Consider the following 20,311-nt stretch of genomic DNA (forward strand, 5'->3'; position numbering starts at 1 on the left):
ATACTATTGTGAAGAGTTAAGATACTCTGTCCCCTTATTGTCATTTAATATTCAAAACATTGCACGTAAGTGACGTAACTAATCGCCGCATATTATCTCTCTTATTACCCATTGAAAATGAAACACACAAATATCGCGTGCACAGACCTTAAAAAAGGTCTCAAAAGGGTATTACTCGTATACATACAAGGTAATGCAGGTGGAGTAAAGTTTGAGTGATCTTCTAAAGGATTGAGTATCCAGCCACCCATACATCATTGGTGTAACCAGATCTCAAAGTTTCCATTCAGCCCGGACGAACTTTACGTCGGTAAAGACGAGCAGTACGCTGCATCGGGGATCACATTTGCCTTAACTTTGAAAGCCACTTTAGAGAAGCTATGTATATTGTATTATTTTAAACTGATAAAATTCAGTTCATAGTATATTTCAATCTTAATACGAAGAATTAAAAAAAAAAAAAAAAAATCAGCTTCATGCTGTTTCCTGCTCAACGCAGGGTAGGCGTAGGGAACCTAGTGTTAAGAAACTCCGTTCCCCACTTTCCGCCGAATTCTGGAGGAAAGTGGCGGATCTCAACGCCGCGCTTTGCCTTGATACCAGAGCGAAAAAATGAAAATATAAATTTAAATAAATATTTTGCTTCCTCGAATGGGGATCGAACCCACAACCAGTCGATTTCACAGTCACATTTTGTGCCTCTCTCTTGAACTGAACTTCCCCACCTTGAACTGTACGAAAAAAAATATACGTTTTCATAAAAACTTGATATTGCGATATATTTGTTTTAATCCTATGCTATGAATTTTGTATGCTACTCTTAAAACGCAAAAATAATATTTTAATGAAACATATTAAGCTGAAAAACTATAAATCGTGAATCGAGTATATTTTTAAATTATAAAGTAGGAAATGTAAACATTTAAATCTACAACAGTTCATAGTAAATTCAGCCTCTCAACACAAAGAACGTGGAGCATGGGGTATCATAATAAATAACATAGGTAGCTCTAGCTATATTGTACTAAGAGGCCGTACAGCAGAGTGGCGCAGTGGAAGCGTGCTGGGCCCATAACCCAGAGGTCCGTGGATCGAAACCACGCTCTGCTATATAATTTTTAATATTTATTATTTTAACTTCTTGAAAACATAATTATATTAGTCAAAATTATATTATATAAACAAGAAACTGATGAGTTTGTTTTTGGTACTTCATAGTAGAATCATTCGAGCCGGTGGTAGCGACTCATGTTCATTCGATAGTGAAATAAATTCAAAATAATTAAATAACTAATGTTTCAAAATAATGTTTAGCCTGCCTTATATACGTATATAGAACAAACAATTATAAATAAAACAAATTTATTTATTTGTAAATGTAACAAAACTGTTTGAACAAGCAGTTAATTAATGTCTCCGTAAGCTCAGCAATTAAGCTTCCAGTGCTTGCGATTTTACTGATTTGCATAAACAACCGCTCTATGAATACGATTTACAACTGTAATAATGTATATACTCGTACTATGTTTAACTTCACTTTAAAAATATAGCTTCACGCTGTATCCCGCTTTAGCACGGCAGGTGAAGCTTTGCCCAGGGTCTCTAAGATATGCGCTCTCTATCACATTTATCACGGGGAGAGATCTACGGAACTGTTTGATCTGGTAAAATACCTGCAGCTCCTCTGGTGTTACACGGGATCGTGGGCGGCAGTAATCATTCAATATCAGGTGATCCCTGCACTCGTTTTCCTTGTATTTTTCATAAAAAAGGAAACATGTGCTAAGACATTTCGTTACCATATCACTGCCTAATTTTGAGACATTGCGTGTTGATTGACGAAACTCAAAGCCGCGCTTAGTCTTGTTTACCATGAAATAAAATAAAAATAATTAATTCCCCCGAGTATGAATCGAATCCACAACTATCGTTTACAATCAAAGAATGTGCCGTTGCGTTATCATACAAAATATCATTAGGGCCAAATAAAAAATATGTTTACTTTCGAATAGAGGTCGAACTATATACTAAAGTGTTAGGGAGAAATGAATTCTATTTTCATTACAATAATATTCAAAATACTTTACATAATAATATTAAATCTATCATGAAATAAGAAGTTAGTTGATTAGAAAAGTTTGCCTTTGAAATAATACTTCTTTTTTTCGTATCAAGCTAATTTAGAGCCAAAATGGACAAACTTAACTTATATTCAACATTAAAAAAATTTTTTTTTTTAGGACGTCCTCCAGCTACATGGGGTGACGATATTCGCAAAGTGGCGGGCAGCGGCTGGATGCGAAGAGCCGAAGATCGAGCTCAGTGGCGTGCCATTGGTGAGGTCTATGCCAAGCAGTGGACGAGGACAGGCTGATGATGATGATGATGATGATGATGATGATGATGATTTAATTTAAAATTAATATTAGTCTTTACTCGCAATTTTATTTGCGTGGGAAATAGAAGAAGAAGAAGAAGAAATCTGTTTTTATTTTCATTACCATAGAGACTTAAAGAAATCCTCTATTATCGATTTTCCAAATACAGCAATATCATAAAAATGTTAACGACAAATCTTTTTATAAGCAAAAACCTCGAAAACTCGTCAGGTGGTAAAAAGCCAGGAGTCATATATCACTGTCCTCGCCGTCATGATCGTTGTAACATTTGTAACTTAAAGAGGATTTCTAAAGAAAATACACAAACTTTTCGATTGACGTTGAAGAGCTTAAGCCTCGAGGCGCGAGGAATAAGTTCACTTCGGAGGAAGTCTATTGATATCGACAAATACGTACTTGATGGCTGTTTAGAATTAACATGAAATGTAAGATTTATCATACGTTTAGCAGCTTAAAATCTTATATTTTCCACTTTAAAAACCAGTGCATTGGCAGAGGGAGAGAACCTAGTGTTAATACATTGATGTGTTTTCCGCCTGAAAACTCAACGATAGGTTTTGTCTTACTACAGTAGGAAAATAAAGACAGATCACTCCAAGTAGGATCGAACCCACGAGCATTGCATTATCATTCACACTGTGTCACAGTGGTTCTTAGTAACATAAAATTTCAGCTCGCGTACATATATTCAGGTTTTCTAAAAACTAAAATAATAACATTTTATTAAATTACTTTTCCTAGTTATATACTCTACCTAGAATATTATAGAAAACAAATAAAAAACTGAAACGGAAAGTCCTATCACAAATTAGAAAGAAAATATCGCATGACGTAACCTACATTATATTTGCTCGCAGATAAAAAAAATACTTTACTCGTATTATTAGAGGTCGTTTGATTCCATTTTTGCGTGAAATTGACTGTCTCAGACCCTTCTCACGGTCTCGTAAATGTCGAAGAAAGTACATTAGTAATATAACTCTTATTACATGTGGGATCTATGATAAGATTACCTTTAGTTTTACCATTAGTTAATGATTCTGCTCGGCCAGAAGATAATGATTTCAATTTCTAATCAAGATAGATATATTTTATATTAACAATACCCTAACATTGTGTACCTACCTAATATTATAGAGATTTTAGTAAGAAAATCTGGCTGAATATTTGCCACTTTTTTAGCAGAATAGGCAGGTACCTCCTTCCTAGGATGTTAAAACACTTCATTCCCCAGTTTCCGCTCAATTTTCGAAACTTAACGCCGTGCTTTTTCTTGTATAGAATTCATTTCATCAAGTGGAAATCGAACCCACACCCCCACCGTCTCGTGTACACTCAGGCTGCGTCGTCGTTACGGCCTAAAGCACAATAGATATATTTCAAAACAACCGAAAATATCCAATAACCACATTTTAAAGTAATTTCTTTAATATAATCTAGAGAAAAAAAGGGCAAAACACTAAAAAACAAAAACAATATTTCAACTGAAAGTCCTCTGAGATATAAATGGGTAAATGAATTCATCCCGTTATGAATGCCTTAGCGTCGCCGTTTTATTAATTGATATAAATCGTTCGTCTGCGGGCGAATGCGGCGCTTAATTTGAGTTTTCATTTTAACTAAGAATAATAGGAATAAAAGTTCCTTTATACTCGTATATAAATATCAAGGATAACGGGAAATCATTAAAAAATGTAAGCATTTAATCGTTTTTGGTAAGTTTTGAACTATTAATAATAATAATCGTAAATTTCATGCATGTAGACAAATTGTTTGACAAGTTATGAAAGACTCAAAAGTAGCTTGAAATGGTTTTCAACTTGGCTGGACACTGGTGCGTGCCTCGATTCGTAAGCTTCCTATGTTATTACTTGTCCGAATAACTTATAAAGCTTTGAAAGCATGAGGCGAATAACTAATCGTGAGGACGTTAAGCTCGCTGAACTTGCAGTTACCGCTAACAAGTAACAAGCATTAGCTCCTTTCAAGCCAAACCAACCAAAATTCATGAGGGAGAAGCATGTAAAGGTGGTACATATATATTATTACCAGCGGCTCGCCCGCGGCTTCGCCTGTGTGAACTACGTTATTATTAATTTCTGTCTCCATGGGTACCTACGTCCTATAAGTGACGACCATGCAAAATTTGATACTCCTAGAGTTTGTAGTAACGAAGTTTCATACAAACTTTCAACCCCAAAAACAACCCCTTAGAAGTCGAATATTGCAAATTTCCATCTTAGCGAGCACCTACGTCCTATAAATAACTCCTATGCAAAATTTGAGATTCCTAGCACATATAGTTTCTGAGATTTCGTGATGAGTGAGTGACCTTTCGATTTTATATATATAGAAGACTAGCGGTCCGCCCGCGGCTTCGCCTGCGTGAACTATGTTATTATTAATTTCTGTCTCCATGACTACGTCCTAGTGACGTCTATGCAAAATTTGAGACTCCTAGCATTTGTAGTAACGAAGTTTCATACAAACTTTCGACTCCAAAAACAACCCCTTAAAAGTCGAATATTGCAAATTCCCGTCTTAGCGAGCACCTACGTCCTATAAATAACTCCTATGCAAAATTTGAGATTCCTAGCATGTAGTTTCTGAGATTTCGTGATGAGTGAGTGACCTTTCGATTTTATATATATAGAAGATATAGCAAAGCGAAGTAGGCAGAGGGAACCTGGTAGTTAGATAAGATAGTCTTAGGACACTCCGTTTCCTACTAAAATACTTCCTTTACCCACTTTCCGCCTAATTTTTGAGGCACTGGCTTATTAAGGTAATGGTGAATAGAACTTTCTCTATATTTTCGTTATTTTATTTTTTTTTAGGTGATTATATAAATTTTATGTAGATAACTACATAATTCGTATTTTTACGTTTTCAATATCAAAGGCAGGTTATTCGAAATCTTTGTTTCTTTGAGTTTTTATTTAACCGCTAGTTCGGATTTGAACTTTTCTTGCTTCTTCTAACTCTGTTCTTGCAGGGTAATGAAATAAAAGTCTCCATCGTACCCCGTGGACACGTTCCATTGATTAAAATAACGAACAAAAAAACTGAAATTATTGGAAAAACATATAAATATAGATAATATAATGTCGTTTCAAATATACAACAAAAAAATTGTTACCTAATAAACAAATTCCATTTTACATTTATTTTCTTATCTTTTGTGTATGAGCACGCAAATTAGATGAAAAGATGCCAGAAAAAAAAATCTGTTGAAGAAGACAAACGTGCTCAGTATATTTGTTGGTCACTGAAGGAATAAGGAATATTGCACCATTGGCTATTAGCGAAAATAAAACACAGCTAGTTCCCATAGTTACTTTTTTTGTGGGGGGGAGCGCGTACGTTGCGCCAGACGAACCACTTTTCCCTACTTAATTACAATGTTTAAAATTATAAAAAAATGGACTTAAAATATATTAAAATAAATATTTTGATAAAAGTAAACAAAACTTTCTCGTTTACTTATCTCTAGCAGAGCGTGGTTTCGATCCACGGACCTCTGGGTTATGGGCCCAGCACGCTTCCACTGCGCCACTCTGCTGTACGATAGATTCGTAAATTTTATCTACCTATATACCCCGCTTTCCGTCCAACTTTCGAGATATTGTGTGCAGAGAAGCGGAACTTAACGCCGCAGTTTATCATGGCTGCCTCTAAAAATTATATAACTCTGTGTTACTGTATCTTTACTTTTGTACTTTGAAAGTACGTTACTAACATTAGGAAGGCTTTATATTCGCATAGCTATTGGACATGATAGTTATTTTTCGATTTGAACCAGTAGTTTTGAGCTTAATGTGTTATACCAAACAAACATACATACAGCTTTATAAAATTAGTGCAGATAAATTAAAAATATATTTATATTATAGTTATACATATATGAAAAAGCTCATTACCACATTAATTTTGCCAAGTGAGTTACATTTGTTTGCAACATTCGCTTGTATTTGAACATCTGTAGAGTACAGCGCTATAGTACACAACTAGTTTCAGTACACGAGAAGCTTACTACAGTTACAACATCGCATCTAATTATATGTTAAGTAACTTATTCATTTAATACGATATATTCTAAAACGTATGGAAAATGAATTTAAATATTAGCTAGAAATTAAAATTGGACTTGGAATGGAAATTGACTTTTTGGGGTTTCAACACAGATGGTTTCAAAATATTTTTAAGATTGAAAGGCCGTCGTTGTGCATCGAATGTAAGCACAACGATTGTAGGTTCCATTCCTTTTGGAGGCTACAAGGGTATAAATTCGTTCATTTTCCTCGTTTTCTTTCCTCTGCTTACCCTGCTACATGCGGAATACAGCGTGAAGCTCAGAAAAGGACAGGAAATTATCCATTTAATAAAACTAGAACCATAGAATCTATATATATAAAAGGACTTGTCCTCACTGACTGAGGTAAGACGCACGCACAGCCGTAACCACTGTGCGTAGAAACGTGAAATTTGGACAGATGTTTACTTTCGTAATCTGGACATCCACTAAGAAGGGATTTTGAAAAATTTAAACCCTAAAGGGGGGAAATAAGGGTTGAAAGTTTGTATGGATTTTTTTTTAAATCGGCACCGATTTTAATAAAATTTGAAATTCAGACTCTTAAAAGTATATAATTGAACACGTTTTTCATGGTTTTCTAGAATTCACCCCCTAAGGGTGCAAATAAGGGGTTGAAAGTTTGTATGGAAGAATCTTTAAATCGCCACCGATTTTTACAAAATTTGAAATTTAGACTCTTAAAAATATTTCATTGAACACATGTCTCATGGGTTATTAGAATTCATCCTTAAATACGCTAGCGAAGCTGCGCGCGTCCGCTAGTATCTAATAAATATCGTAATAGGAAATCCATGTATAGCTGTCGGGTGTCGGCCCTCGCTCACACTCATAATTAGTTATTGATTGATTGCTTAGTGCCCAAATCATAGGAAATTACGTTAATTACTTACAACTGATTTTCGTAGCACATTGGTTATCAAAAGGTCGTTAGTGTTAAAACTCTTCGTTTTCTACGTAACTACTAGGTTCCCTTTTCCTACCCTGCTGTGTGCGGGATACAGCGTGAAGCTGATTTTGATTTATAAAAGCTTTCACATACAGACTTACTCGTACACAACTAACTATATAGTAAGAAGAGACCTCTACTGAGTTAATAATATTTCTAGTTGAACGACGCCGGATATTGGTGCCTGTGTTCGAACCGACGGAACGTTTCTCTATATTTAGATTTTTACACCTGAGTGAGTAAGTTTACTTCGAGCTTTAGTTCAAGTTGACACTGACATTTTGAAATACTTAAGTAGATCAAATGTGTGAGCACAACCCAATAAGATATCTTTTGATTTAATTTTTGATAAAATAATAATTAGAACTAGAACAATATAACGAACGATATTAGAACGAAAGAATATTCCATATAGCGAGTAGGCATAGGGAACCTAGTATCTTACTCCAATCCCCATGTTTCACTTAATTTTCTAGATATTTGGTATTTAATGGTGGAACTTAATGCTGCTTTTTACCAGAGCAGAAATTTTAAAAGTAAGTTCTTTCTGCGTACCTTCCTATATACGGCACACGGCGTTAAGCTCAACAAAATACTTTACAAATGCAACTAACACATAATTTCACATTCCACGGACAAAGTTTTCTCATTGTAATAAGCAGAACTAGGTTGGCGTGCTTAGTGAGGATAAATAAAAGGCTTCGGCTGCAACGCAGTCTAATATAGACTCTGTAAATTTGGCTCATGAAAGTTTGTATTTAATATTTACGAATATTTTATACATTTAAAGTTTAAGTTTAAAAGTTTATACTTAGTACTCCGTATGTCTGTGAACTTAGCAGAGCATTGTCCAGCAGATCAAAAAAAAAATGGAGTTCTCTTCGCATGCACCTGAGTTCTATAGTTCCTGATAGGTTTTATAAATAGTTCTGTCGTTTTTACCCCTGAAAAAGTTATGTAAAAAATGATCTGCTAACTTCCCTTAGCAGATCATTTTTTTGCAAATAAAAATCGGGGCGAGATCTGCACTCATAGGGATGAATAAAATAGTTCCTGATAACTTTTAACAATAGTTCTGTTAATTTCACGAAGAAAAAAATTTTTAAACAGAAAAAAAGAACGTTCGTTTCGAAAATAGTTCGAAAGGTAAAGTAATTTTTAAAATTAATAAAATGATACTCAGACGCGAGAACTCTTTATTTTACAACAGAATATAAGTAATTCTACCAAAACCAGAACTCTGAAAAAACTGCCAGCAGAGCATAGTTGATTGTATGAAATGTAGAAAAATGACAATTTTAACTCTACATATGTTAAAGTACTAAATATTTTTTTTTGAAAATGTTCCGACACGGGAACTCTTGGATTTCTAACAGAATATGAGTTATTCTATTATACAAAGCCAATTACAAAACTAGAACTCCTGTAAAAATGCCAGCAGAGCATAGTTGAAGATTGAATTTGTTGAAAAATATCAAATTAATTTGTTGAGATGCAAAAATATTTTTTAAAAATATAAATATCATTCTCAAAAGCAAGAACTCTTTATTTTACTATAGAATATAGGTAGTTCTACGATATTTAGCCTGAATAAAAACCAGAACTCTGAAAAAACTGCCAGCAGAGCATAGTTGATTGTATGAAATGTAGAAAAATGACAATTTTAACTCTACATATGTTAAAGTACTAAATAATTTATTTCTGAATGTGCTCAAACATGAGAACTCTTGTATTTCTAACAAAATATGAGTTGTTCTATAATAAAAAGCCAATTACAAAACTATAACTCCTGTAAAAATGCCAGCAGAGCATAGTAGAAAATTCGATTTGTTGAAAAATATCAAATTAACTTGTTGCGATGAAAAATATTTTTTAAAAATATGAATATCTTGCTCAGAAGCAAGAACTCTTCATTTTTCAACAGAATACAGGTAGTTCTACGATATTTAGCCTAAAAGAAAACCAGAACTCTGAAAAAACTGCCAGCAGAGCATAATTGATTGTATGAAATATTGAAAAATGTCCATTTCAACTCTTCATATGTAAAAGTACTAAATAATTTATTTCTGAATGTGCTCAAACACAAGAACTCTCGTATTTCTAACAGAATATGAGTTGTTCTATTATAAAAAGCCAATTACAAAAATAGAACTCCTGTAAAAATGCCAGCAGAGCATAGTAGAAAATTCGATTTGTTGAAAAATATCAAATTAACTTGTTGCAACGAAAAATATTTTTTAAAAATATTAATATCTTGCTCAGAAGCAAGAACTCTTCATTTTTCAACAGAATACAGGTAGTTCTACGATATTTAGCCTAAAAGAAAACCAGAACTCTGAAAAAACTGCCAGCAGAGCATAGTTGATTGTATGAAATGTAGAAAAATGACAATTTTAACTCTACATATGTTAACACTAGAAGTGCCGAAGATTGACACCCCCCTAGAACCGCCGTCGTGACAAATTTGTCCCATTCTACTTATTATGTTGATTTTTGGTATAATACAAAAAAATTTTATTAAAATAATTCGTAAAATATGTAGATCATCTTTAATAATCAATTTTTGTTCTTTAACACACATAAAAGTACCAAAAAACCAAACACAAAGAAAGAATCAAATATTTCAAATACGTTCTAAGGTCATGACAACAAACTGAATAACTCTTACAAAATTATAAGTTATTGAAATTAGTTAATATTATTATTAGGCCAAGTAATGCATTAATATATTCTTCATCAGTGATACATCACAGATGATTTATAACATTGCATAGTAATGGCTCCAGAATTCGGCGGAAAATGCCAGCGGAGTGCATAGCACTAGGTTCCCAGGTTCCCTCCACCTACCCTACAATTGCCCACATTTGGTATCGAGTGTTTTTTCTGAAATTCAAGCCTACCTTAGTCATCCTTTCATCTGATACCTCATTTGAACTAGCGGCAAAATTTAGTATTGACACCAATTTTACCCCACTTTTCAGGCTATTATTTTTTAAGATTTATGCATAAATGTATAGTTTTCGGATTTTTTCTTGTACTAGTACTACATGTAGATAATAACTGCCAAATATCATAATTCTAAGTTAACTGAAAGGACCTTATTAATTTGATTCCCATTATAGTGTTGAAATACACGTTTTTTACTATATAAATGGTCATATCTTTTTTTAAGGGTGCTTTTTCAGGAAATCAAGTGACTGTAGATCGTCATATAGTTGATATTCATATACTGATATGAATATCAACTCAATTTCTCCAAGCGTTCCTGAGATAAAGGCAAAGATAGCCGGATGGACAAAAAATGATCTTATAAGGGTTTTTTTTCCCTTAAAAGCTGTAGAACCCTAAAAATTTAAGTATTGACTGCTAAACCTACTATTCAATTTTTATTCGCCCCCGCATCACCCTTTCACCTCCACCTCGTTCCCGAGGCATGAAAATATGTCAAATTATACCCTCAAATAATAAAATAATAATGGGGGGACAAATATGACCCAGCGGCAGTTCTAGGTAAATCTCATTTTTTTTCAAAAAGTATGACTGCTATAAAATTATTTATATTTTTAATTAAATAAAGGTGTAAAATTGGTAATAGTCAAAAAGTTTCACCTACATACATCAACAAACAAAAAAGGTATAAGCAATCAACCTTGCGTTTGGGACAAAAATGGGACGGCGGCGCTTCTAGTGTTAAAGTACTAATTTTTTTTTTTGAAAGTGTTCCGATACGGGAACTCTTGGATTTCTAATAGAATATAAGTTATTCTATTATACAAAGCCAATTACAAAACTAGAACTCCTGTAAAAATGCCAGCAGAGCATAGTAGAAAATTCGATTTGTTGAAAAATACAAAATTAACTTTTTGCGACGAAAAATATTTTTTAAAAATATGAATATCTTGCTCAGAAGCAAGAACTCTTCATTTTTCAACAGAATATAAGTAATTCTACGATATTTAGCCTGAATGAAAACCAGAACTCTGAAAAAACTGCCAGCAGAGCATAGTTGATTGTATGAAATGTAGAAAAATGACAATTTTAACTCTACATATGTTAAAGTACTAAATATTTTTTTTTGAAAGTGTTCCGACACGGGAACTCTTGGATTTCTAATAGAATATGAGTTATTCTATTATACAAAGCCAATAACAAAACTAGAACTCCTGTAAAAACGCCAGCAGAGCATAGTTGAAATTTGGATTTCTTGAAAAATATCAAATTAACATGTTGTGACGAAAAATATTTTTTAAAAATATTAATATCTAGCTCAGAAGCGAGAACTCTTCATTTTTCAATAGAATATAAGTAGTTCTATGATATTTAGCCTGAAAGAAAACTAGAACTCTGAAAAAACTGCCAGCAGAGCATAGTTGATTGTATGAAATATTCAAAAATGTCCATTTCAACTCTTCATATGTAAAAGTACTGAATAATTTTCTATTTTAATGTGCTCAGACTCGGGAACTCTTTAATTTCTAACAGAATATGAATAGTCCTATTATAAAAAGCCAATTATAAAACTAGAACTCCTGTTAAAATGCCAGCAGAGCATAGTTGAAAATTCGATTTCTTGAAAAATATCAAATTAACATGTTGCGACGAAAAATATTTTTTATAAATATTAATATCTTGCTCAGAAGCAAGAACTCTTCATTTTTCAATAGAATATAAGTAGTTCTATGATATTTAGTCTGAAAGAAAACCAGAACTCTGAAAAAACTGCCAGCAGAGCACAGTTGATTGTATGAAATATTGAAAAATGCCCATTTCAACTCGTCATATGTAAAAGTACTGAATAATTTTCTATTTTAATGTGCTCAGACTCGGGAACTCTTTGATTTCTACTAGAATATGAGTAGTTCTATTATAAAAAGAAAATCATAAAACTAGAACTCCTGTAAAAATGCCAGCAGAGCATAGTTGAAAATTGGATTTCTTGAAAAATATCAAATTAACATGTTGCGACGAAAAATATTTTTTTAAAATATTAATATCTAGCTTAGAAGCAAGAACTCTTCATTTTTCAATAGAATATAAGTAGTTCTATGATATTTAGCCTTAAAAAAAACTAGAACTCTGAAAAAACTGCCAGCAGAGCATAGTTGATTGTATGAAATATTGAAAAATGTCCATTTCAACTCTTCATATGTAAAAGTACTGAATAATTTTCTATTTTAATGTGCTCAGACTCGGGAACTCTTTAATTTCTAACAGAATATGAAAATTTCTATTTTAAAAAGCCAATTACAAAACTAGAACTCCTGTAAAAATGCCAGCAGAGCATACCTTAATATTCAATTTGTCGAAAAATATCAAGTTAATTTGTAGCGAAGAAAAATATTTTTTAAAAATATTAATATCTTGCTCAGAAGCGAGAACTCTTCATTTTTCAATAGAATATAAGTCTTTCTACGATATTTAGCCTGAAAGAAAACCAGAACTCTGAAAAAACTGCCAGCAGAGCATAGTTGAACATGTGAAATGTAGAAAGATGACAAATTCAACTATTCATATGTACAAGTAGTAAATATTTTTTTCAGAGTTCTGTATTTGTTGCAGGCTAAATATCATAGAACTATTTGTATTTATTTATTTATTAGGCAAGCCAACGTAACATACAAAAGATACAATTAAAAAACAAAGTACAAAGATTTAAAAATGTTTTACATTGTACATCACACTTACAGGCTAGCTCAACATGATTATAACTAAAAGCAGGTATTCTAAAACCTAATATTCTACACCTAATTTAAAAACAATTAAAAATGATTTTACTGCTAAAATTTATAAATAAAAAATATGTATATAGATATTACATTAGTTAAAAAAAAAAATATAATATAATAAGAGTAAAACAAAAAATAAATAATAATGTTAAAAAACAGTTCTCTAATCACATTGTAAAAAATATTTTTTAATTTTTCTTTTAAATAATGTACCTAAGTCTCTAAAAATATCAATATTTGCCATGTTAAAAATTTCGTTATAGTTTTTCATAGCTCGGTTCATAGGGGCATTTGTACCCAGGTTAGATCTTACTTTTCTACTTAGAAAAGTGTATTTTTTCTTTGTTCGTACTCTTGCATTTTGTCTTGGTATAGCAAGCATAATTTTTTCTAGCAGTTTATTGCAGTCCACTTCTCCATTTATAAGTTTGTGCAAAAAACAAATATCGAGCATGACTCTACGGCTGGATAGGGAAAGCGTTTTATAAAATTTTAAAATATCTTTGTACCTTTTATTTTTGTTTATCCCATTATCCTTATAATTTAAATATTTTAAAAATTTCTTTTGTACTCTCTCTATCCTGTCAGTATGTATTTGATAGAAAGGATTCCAAACAGTGGAACAATATTCTAGCTTACTTCTCACCATTGAATTAAATAATATTAGTTTAGTCTTTGATTTTTTAAATTCTTTACTGTTCCTTATGATAAATCCTACAGTCTTTAATGTTGTTTTTAACAAATTATCAATATGAGGTACAAAGCTTAACTTATTATCAATTGTGATGCCCAAGTCTCTGATTTGTTTTGTCTTATTCAGTGTCTCTCCATTTAAGTTATAATTAAAATTAAAGTTATGTACCTTTCTACTGAACGTAATAGCAAAACACTTCTGATAGTTCAATTTTAATTGATTTTCATTACACCAAACAGCTAAATTGTCCAGGTCTTGCTGCATTAACAATGAGTCATTTATATCATTAATTTCTTTATAAAACTTGAGATCATCAGCATACAAATTAAAATGACAACTTTTAAAATTTTTTACTATGTCATTAATGAAAATTCCAAATAAAACCGGTCCCAGATGAGAGCCCTGGGGTACTCCTGATGTTGCAACAAACGTATGGGATTTATATCCTGCAATAACTACGTTCATTTCTCTATTGATCAAGTATGATCTAAACCAGTCCAGTAGATTTCCATAAATACCATAAATCTCAAGTTTATCTATAAGAATTGAATGACTGACGACATCGAACGCTTTGGCAAAATCTGTGTATATACAGTCTACTTGGCTACCCTTATCGACGGATTCTGACAAATTATCTACGAATAAAACCAAATTTGACGTGGTAGACCTTTTGCTAATAAAACCATACTGATCTTCAGTAAATATAGATTTCATGTGCCAATTAAGTGCTTGACAGATGAAATATTCGAAAATCTTGCCAAAAATAGATAATATGCATATCGGTCTATAGTTTGATATTTCCTTTTTGTCGTTGCTTTTAAATATGGGTACAACCCGTGCGTTCTTCCATATTTTGGGAAATTCTCCTTCATCCAAAGATTTTCTATATATAAGAAATAAGGGCTTAGTTAAAAATAGTGCGCAGCGTTTTACAAAAATTGGGGGTATATCATCTGGCCCAGCTCCTTTGTTCGCTTTTACACTTTTCAACTTATTTTCTATTTCTTTTTCGGTAATATAAATTTTTTGCAAATAAGATATCTGGTAATCACTCAGCGAGTTATTTTTCAGATTAAATGACGTTGCTGCTTTGTTTTGAGTATATACGCTAGAAAAATAATTAGCAAATTCCTTAACAATGTCTGTTCCATTAGTAAACGTAGAACCTCTTAGTGTCATAATAGCTGGATAGTCACATTTATTGCATCGTTTCTGTTTTAAATATGAATAAAAGAACTGAGGGTCAATAGATATATTATTCTCAAGTCTGTCGATGTAATTTTTATAATCTTTTCTTATAAGAAGTTCGCACCTGTCTCGAAGTAATTTGAACTCAATTTCATCAAGTGGGTTTTTATATTTTTTAAAACGTAATCTGTATTTATTTTTTTCAGCTAATCTTTTGATTAAGTTAGCAGAAAACCACATGGGATATAAATTATTTTTCCTTATTATCTTTTTTGGAACACAAGCTTCAATTACTTGACGTATTTCTTTATAGAATACTTCCGTCATTTCATTTACATTGGCACAATTTCGAAATAATAGTTCCCAATTTATTGCTGCTAGATTTTCATTAATTAAGTTATAATTGGCACTTAAAAATTTGTGTCGTATAATTGTAGGCGATTGTAGTAATATATCTTTGCTAGCTGTTTCATAATTTATAACTAAGGGAGGATGGTATTTATCTATTGGACATGCAGAAAATGTACTATATTTTGTTCTAACGTTGTTGCAATTGCTAAAAACTAGATCTAATATTTTTCCATATGAATTACAAACCTCATTATGCTGAGATAAATTTGCTATTGCCATAAAATCATGTATTAATGTACCCGCTGTGCTTTTTTGGTCCGGAATGAGTTTGTTAGGATCAGAATCTTTAGAAGTCCAATGAATTGATGGTATATTAAAATCTCCTATCAGAACAGTACATGATTGCTTATTTACAATCCGTTCAACATTGTTTATATAGTTTTCCAATACTTCATATTTTAAAGGCGAAGGTATATAAACTGCACATATAGAAAGTGTTGTTAAGTCCAATATAATATTGACCCAAAGATCTTCACATCTGGATTCCCAGGAGTGGATTCTGCAACTCTTATATCGCTTAGAAACTGCAATTAATACGCCTCCTCCATCAGATTTACAACTATCTGTAGACTCACGATCTCGGCGAAAGACAGTGTAACGATTGTCAATAATTTCACCACATGATATGCTATCATTGAGCCAAGTTTCACTTAAAACTATAACATCGAAATCAGTATTGAGAAGTGCAAGATAAATAACATTCGTTTTAGTCCGTATACCTCTTACATTTTGGTAAAATATTTTTAGTTGTTTTACCATTTATGAAAATTGAAAAGTAAAGCAATACAAAAAAAAAACAAAAAAATATGAATAAAGGAAACCACCACTTAATTCTTATTGTAATGTTCTTAAAATATCCTTTGATTTAACCAGTATTACGTCACTAGATATCGATTTTCGAAGATAGATATTACTATTGCGTGACCACACAAACCGGTACTGTTTATCTTTCGCAAAAATTCTGGCAGCTGCATAAATATCTTTAGCCGTTGATGTTAAATGTTCTGATATATATATTGGCTTCTTTTCCCCAGAAATCCCAAGATGTGCTGTATTTAGTTTATTTTCTTTATTACTCTTATTAAAATTTATCACACCTGCCAGGAAACGATCTCGAAAAAATGGATTGCTGAATTTTACTAAAACTGATCTCGGACGTGTCGTTTCTTTGTTAATTTTGGCTATACGAGTGCACTTAGATATAACACCTTCCGATATTGGTACATTTATTACTCGCCCAATCTGTTCTATTGTTGTAACTAGATTTTCACTCCTGTGTTCTGGAACACAGTGTAACTCTAGATTGGCTGCTCTCAATTCCTTTTCTAAGTTATTAATGGTATTGCTTTGAGAATTCAAAGCCTGACGAATATCGTTATTGTTGTATTCTATTGAAAAATGAAGACTTCTCGCTTCTGAGCACGATTTTAATATTTTAAAAAAATATTTCTGCGTTTCAGATAAGAAATTTGATATTTTTCAACAAATTGAATATTCAGGTATGCTCTGCTGGCATTTTTACAGGAGTTCTTGTTTAATTGTTGGCTTTTTATAATAGAACTACTCATATTCTAGTAGAAATCAAAGAGTTCCCGAGTCTGAGCACATTAAAACAGAAAATTATTCAGTACTTTTACATACGAAGAGTTGAAATGGACATTTTTCAATATTTCATACAATCAACTATGCTCTGCTGGCAGTTTTTTCAGAGTTCTGGTTTTCTTTCAGACTAAATATCATAGAACTACTTATATTCTATTGAAAAATGAAGAGTTCTCGCTTCTGAGCTAGATATTAATATTTTTAAAAAATATTTTTCGTCACAACATGTTAATTTGATATTTTTCAAGAAATCCAAATTTCAACTATGCTCTGCTGGCGTTTTTACAGGAGTTCTAGTTTTGTTTTTGGCTTTGTATAATAGAATATTTCATATTCTATTAGAAATCCAAGAGTTCCCGTGTCGGAACACTTTCAAAAAAAAATATTTAGTACTTTAACATATGTAGAGTTAAAATTGTCATTTTTCTACATTTCATACAATCAACTATGCTCTGCTGGCAGTTTTTTCAGAGTTCTGGTTTTCTTTTAGGCTAAATATCGTAGAACTACCTGTATTCTGTTGAAAAATGAAGAGTTCTTGCTTCTGAGCAAGATATTCATATTTTTAAAAAATATTTTTCTTCGCAACAAGTTAATTTGATATTTTCCAAGAAATCGAATATTCAACTATGCTCTGCTGGCATTTTTACAGGAGTTCTAGTTTTGTAATTGGCTTTGTATAATAGAATAACTCATATTCTATTAGAAATCCAAGAGTTCCCGTGTCGGAACACTTTCAAAAAAAAATATTTAGTACTTTAACATATGTAGAGTTAAAATTGTCATTTTTCTACATTTCATACAATCAACTATGCTCTGCTGGCAGTTTTTTCAGAGTTCTGGTTTTCTTTTAGGCTAAATATCGTAGAACTACCTGTATTCTGTTGAAAAATGAAGAGTTCTTGCTTCTGAGCAAGATATTCATATTTTTAAAAAATATTTTTCTTCGCAACAAGTTGATTTGATATTTTTCAACAAATCGAATTTTCAACTATGCTCTGCTGGCATTTTTACAGGAGTTCTAGTTTTGTAATTGGCTTTGTATAATAGAATAACTCATATTCTATTAGAAATCCAAGAGTTCCCGTGTCGGAACACTTTCAAAAAAAAATATTTAGTACTTTAACATATGTAGAGTTAAAATTGTCATTTTTCTACATTTCATACAATCAACTATGCTCTGCTGGCAGTTTTTTCAGAGTTCTGGTTTTCATTCAGGCTAAATATCGTAGAACTACCTATATTCTATAGTAAAATAAAGAGTTCTCGCTTTTGAGAATGATATTTATATTTTTAAAAAATATTTTTGCATCTCAACAAATTAATTTGATATTTTTCAACAAATTCAATCTTCAACTATGCTCTGCTGGCATTTTTACAGGAGTTCTAGTTTTGTAATTGGCTTTGTATAATAGAATAACTCATATTCTGTTAGAAATCCAAGAGTTCCCGTGTCTGAACACTTTCAAAAAAAAATATTTAGTACTTTTACATATGAAGACTTAAAATAGACATTTTTTAATATTTCATACATTAAACTATGCTCTGCTGGCAGTTTTTTCAGAGTTCTGGTTTTCTTTCAGGCTAAATATCTTAGAACTACTTATATTTTATTGTAAAATAAAGAGTTCTCGCGTCTGAGTATCATTTTATTAATTTTAAAAATTACTTTACCTTTCGAACTATTTTCGAAACGAACGTTCTTTTTTTCTGTTTAAAAATTTTTTTCTTCGTGAAATTAACAGAACTATTGTTAAAAGTTATCAGGAACTATTTTATTCATCCCTATGAGTGCAGATCTCGCCCCGATTTTTATTTGCAAAAAAATGATCTGCTAAGGGAAGTTAGCAGATCATTTTTTACATAACTTTTTCAGGGGTAAAAACGACAGAACTATTTATAAAACCTATCAGGAACTATAGAACTCAGGTGCATGCGAAGAGAACTCCATTTTTTTTTGATCTGCTGGACAATGCTCTGCTAAGTTCACAGACATGTACTCCGTTGTGGTGCAGCTGATAGCAGCTAATTAATTCTTTATTATATTCATCATCATCATCAGCCTGTCCTCGTCCACTGCTGGACATAGAGCTATCCAATGGCACGCCACTGAGCTCGACCTTCAACTATAGTAGATAGTTTAATTTGTAACAAAATATCTATGAAGTTTAAAAAAAATGGATTTACTTACTGAACTTATATTGAAAGTGTTACTTTGATTTAATTAATTAAAACCAGGTAAAATAACGCATTAACAAAAAGATCATTTTAACATTGTTGTAAAATATAGTCGTATGTATATTTATCAATTTATTTAGAAGTATACCTTCCTCAGATAATTAAAGCTATAATCACGTGTATAATGTGAGGTCTCATATAATTAGAAAATTCCGGAAATGGCTACGTTGGGTCGGTTAAGCTTAATCTTATTACACGTTTATATGTAGATATATAATCTATATATATAAATAAAATTAAAATATCTGTCTGTCAATTCAAGTATAGTTAGTAGTTAGTATAGTTATTTACATAATACTAAACAAATTGAATCAATTTCCATTAGCCAGAGCCCTTTCATCTAATACCTTACTCGATCTAGCGGCTTTAATACAAAATTTAAGCCCCTTGTTAAGACTATTATTTTTTTAGGATTTAAACACAAATAACCTGTATATAAAAAAATATATAATATTTTAAACTTTGACTTTAAAAAATATTTAAGATCATTAATTTAACAACAACGACCACATAAAAAGCTGTAACTAAATAAGATGGAAGCTTACAAAGTTTCATTTTGCGGAAAGCTATAAAATTTGTAAAAATTAATATCAACGGATACAATTAAAAGTTATATAGCGGTAATAACGTCGACAATGACGACGGGAGGCTGTTACCATTACGCGGGTCTCGTTGGAGGACCTTTATAGCATCATCAGCTCTACATAATTAGGTGATTCTGGAAGTTATAAACTCCAGTAGGTAGTATGAAATTAACTCTTCTTCTTAACTTCGTATGTCTATTTTCACCAAAAAGTTTATTTAGGTAGTTTTATTATCATAATATTTCGTCTAATATTTTGTTTTAAAAGTGTTTTGGAAAAAAACTCGTTTAGTACATGCGACTTGCCCACCGAGGCGTCCGTATATATTTCAGGATTGTAGGTCAATGGAAAGTACAACTTATAAAAGTTAATAAACTTAAGTTTGCAAATTTTTATAAGTTGTACGTTTAAGTGCATATACTCACTA

The 20,311-nt window shown here is 31.8% G+C and overlaps 2 non-coding genes across 2 annotated transcripts; one reads left to right on the forward strand and one right to left on the reverse strand.

The window, feature by feature from the left end:
* The first annotated feature begins 1,038 nt into the window (after positions 1-1,038).
* TRNAM-CAU (transfer RNA methionine (anticodon CAU)) lies at positions 1,039-1,110 on the forward strand. The gene has a single exon. It is a non-coding gene; the product is annotated as a tRNA-Met (tRNA).
* A 4,779-nt stretch (positions 1,111-5,889) lies between these two features.
* Positions 5,890-5,961, reverse strand: TRNAM-CAU (transfer RNA methionine (anticodon CAU)). The gene has a single exon. It is a non-coding gene; the product is annotated as a tRNA-Met (tRNA).
* Between the last annotated feature and the right edge of the window lie 14,350 nt (positions 5,962-20,311).

Source organism: Heliconius melpomene, chromosome 17 (assembly GCF_056956725.1).
Source record: "Heliconius melpomene rosina isolate 202511_hmr_F chromosome 17, ASM5695672v1, whole genome shotgun sequence".
NCBI classification, from domain to species: domain Eukaryota; kingdom Metazoa; phylum Arthropoda; class Insecta; order Lepidoptera; family Nymphalidae; genus Heliconius; species Heliconius melpomene.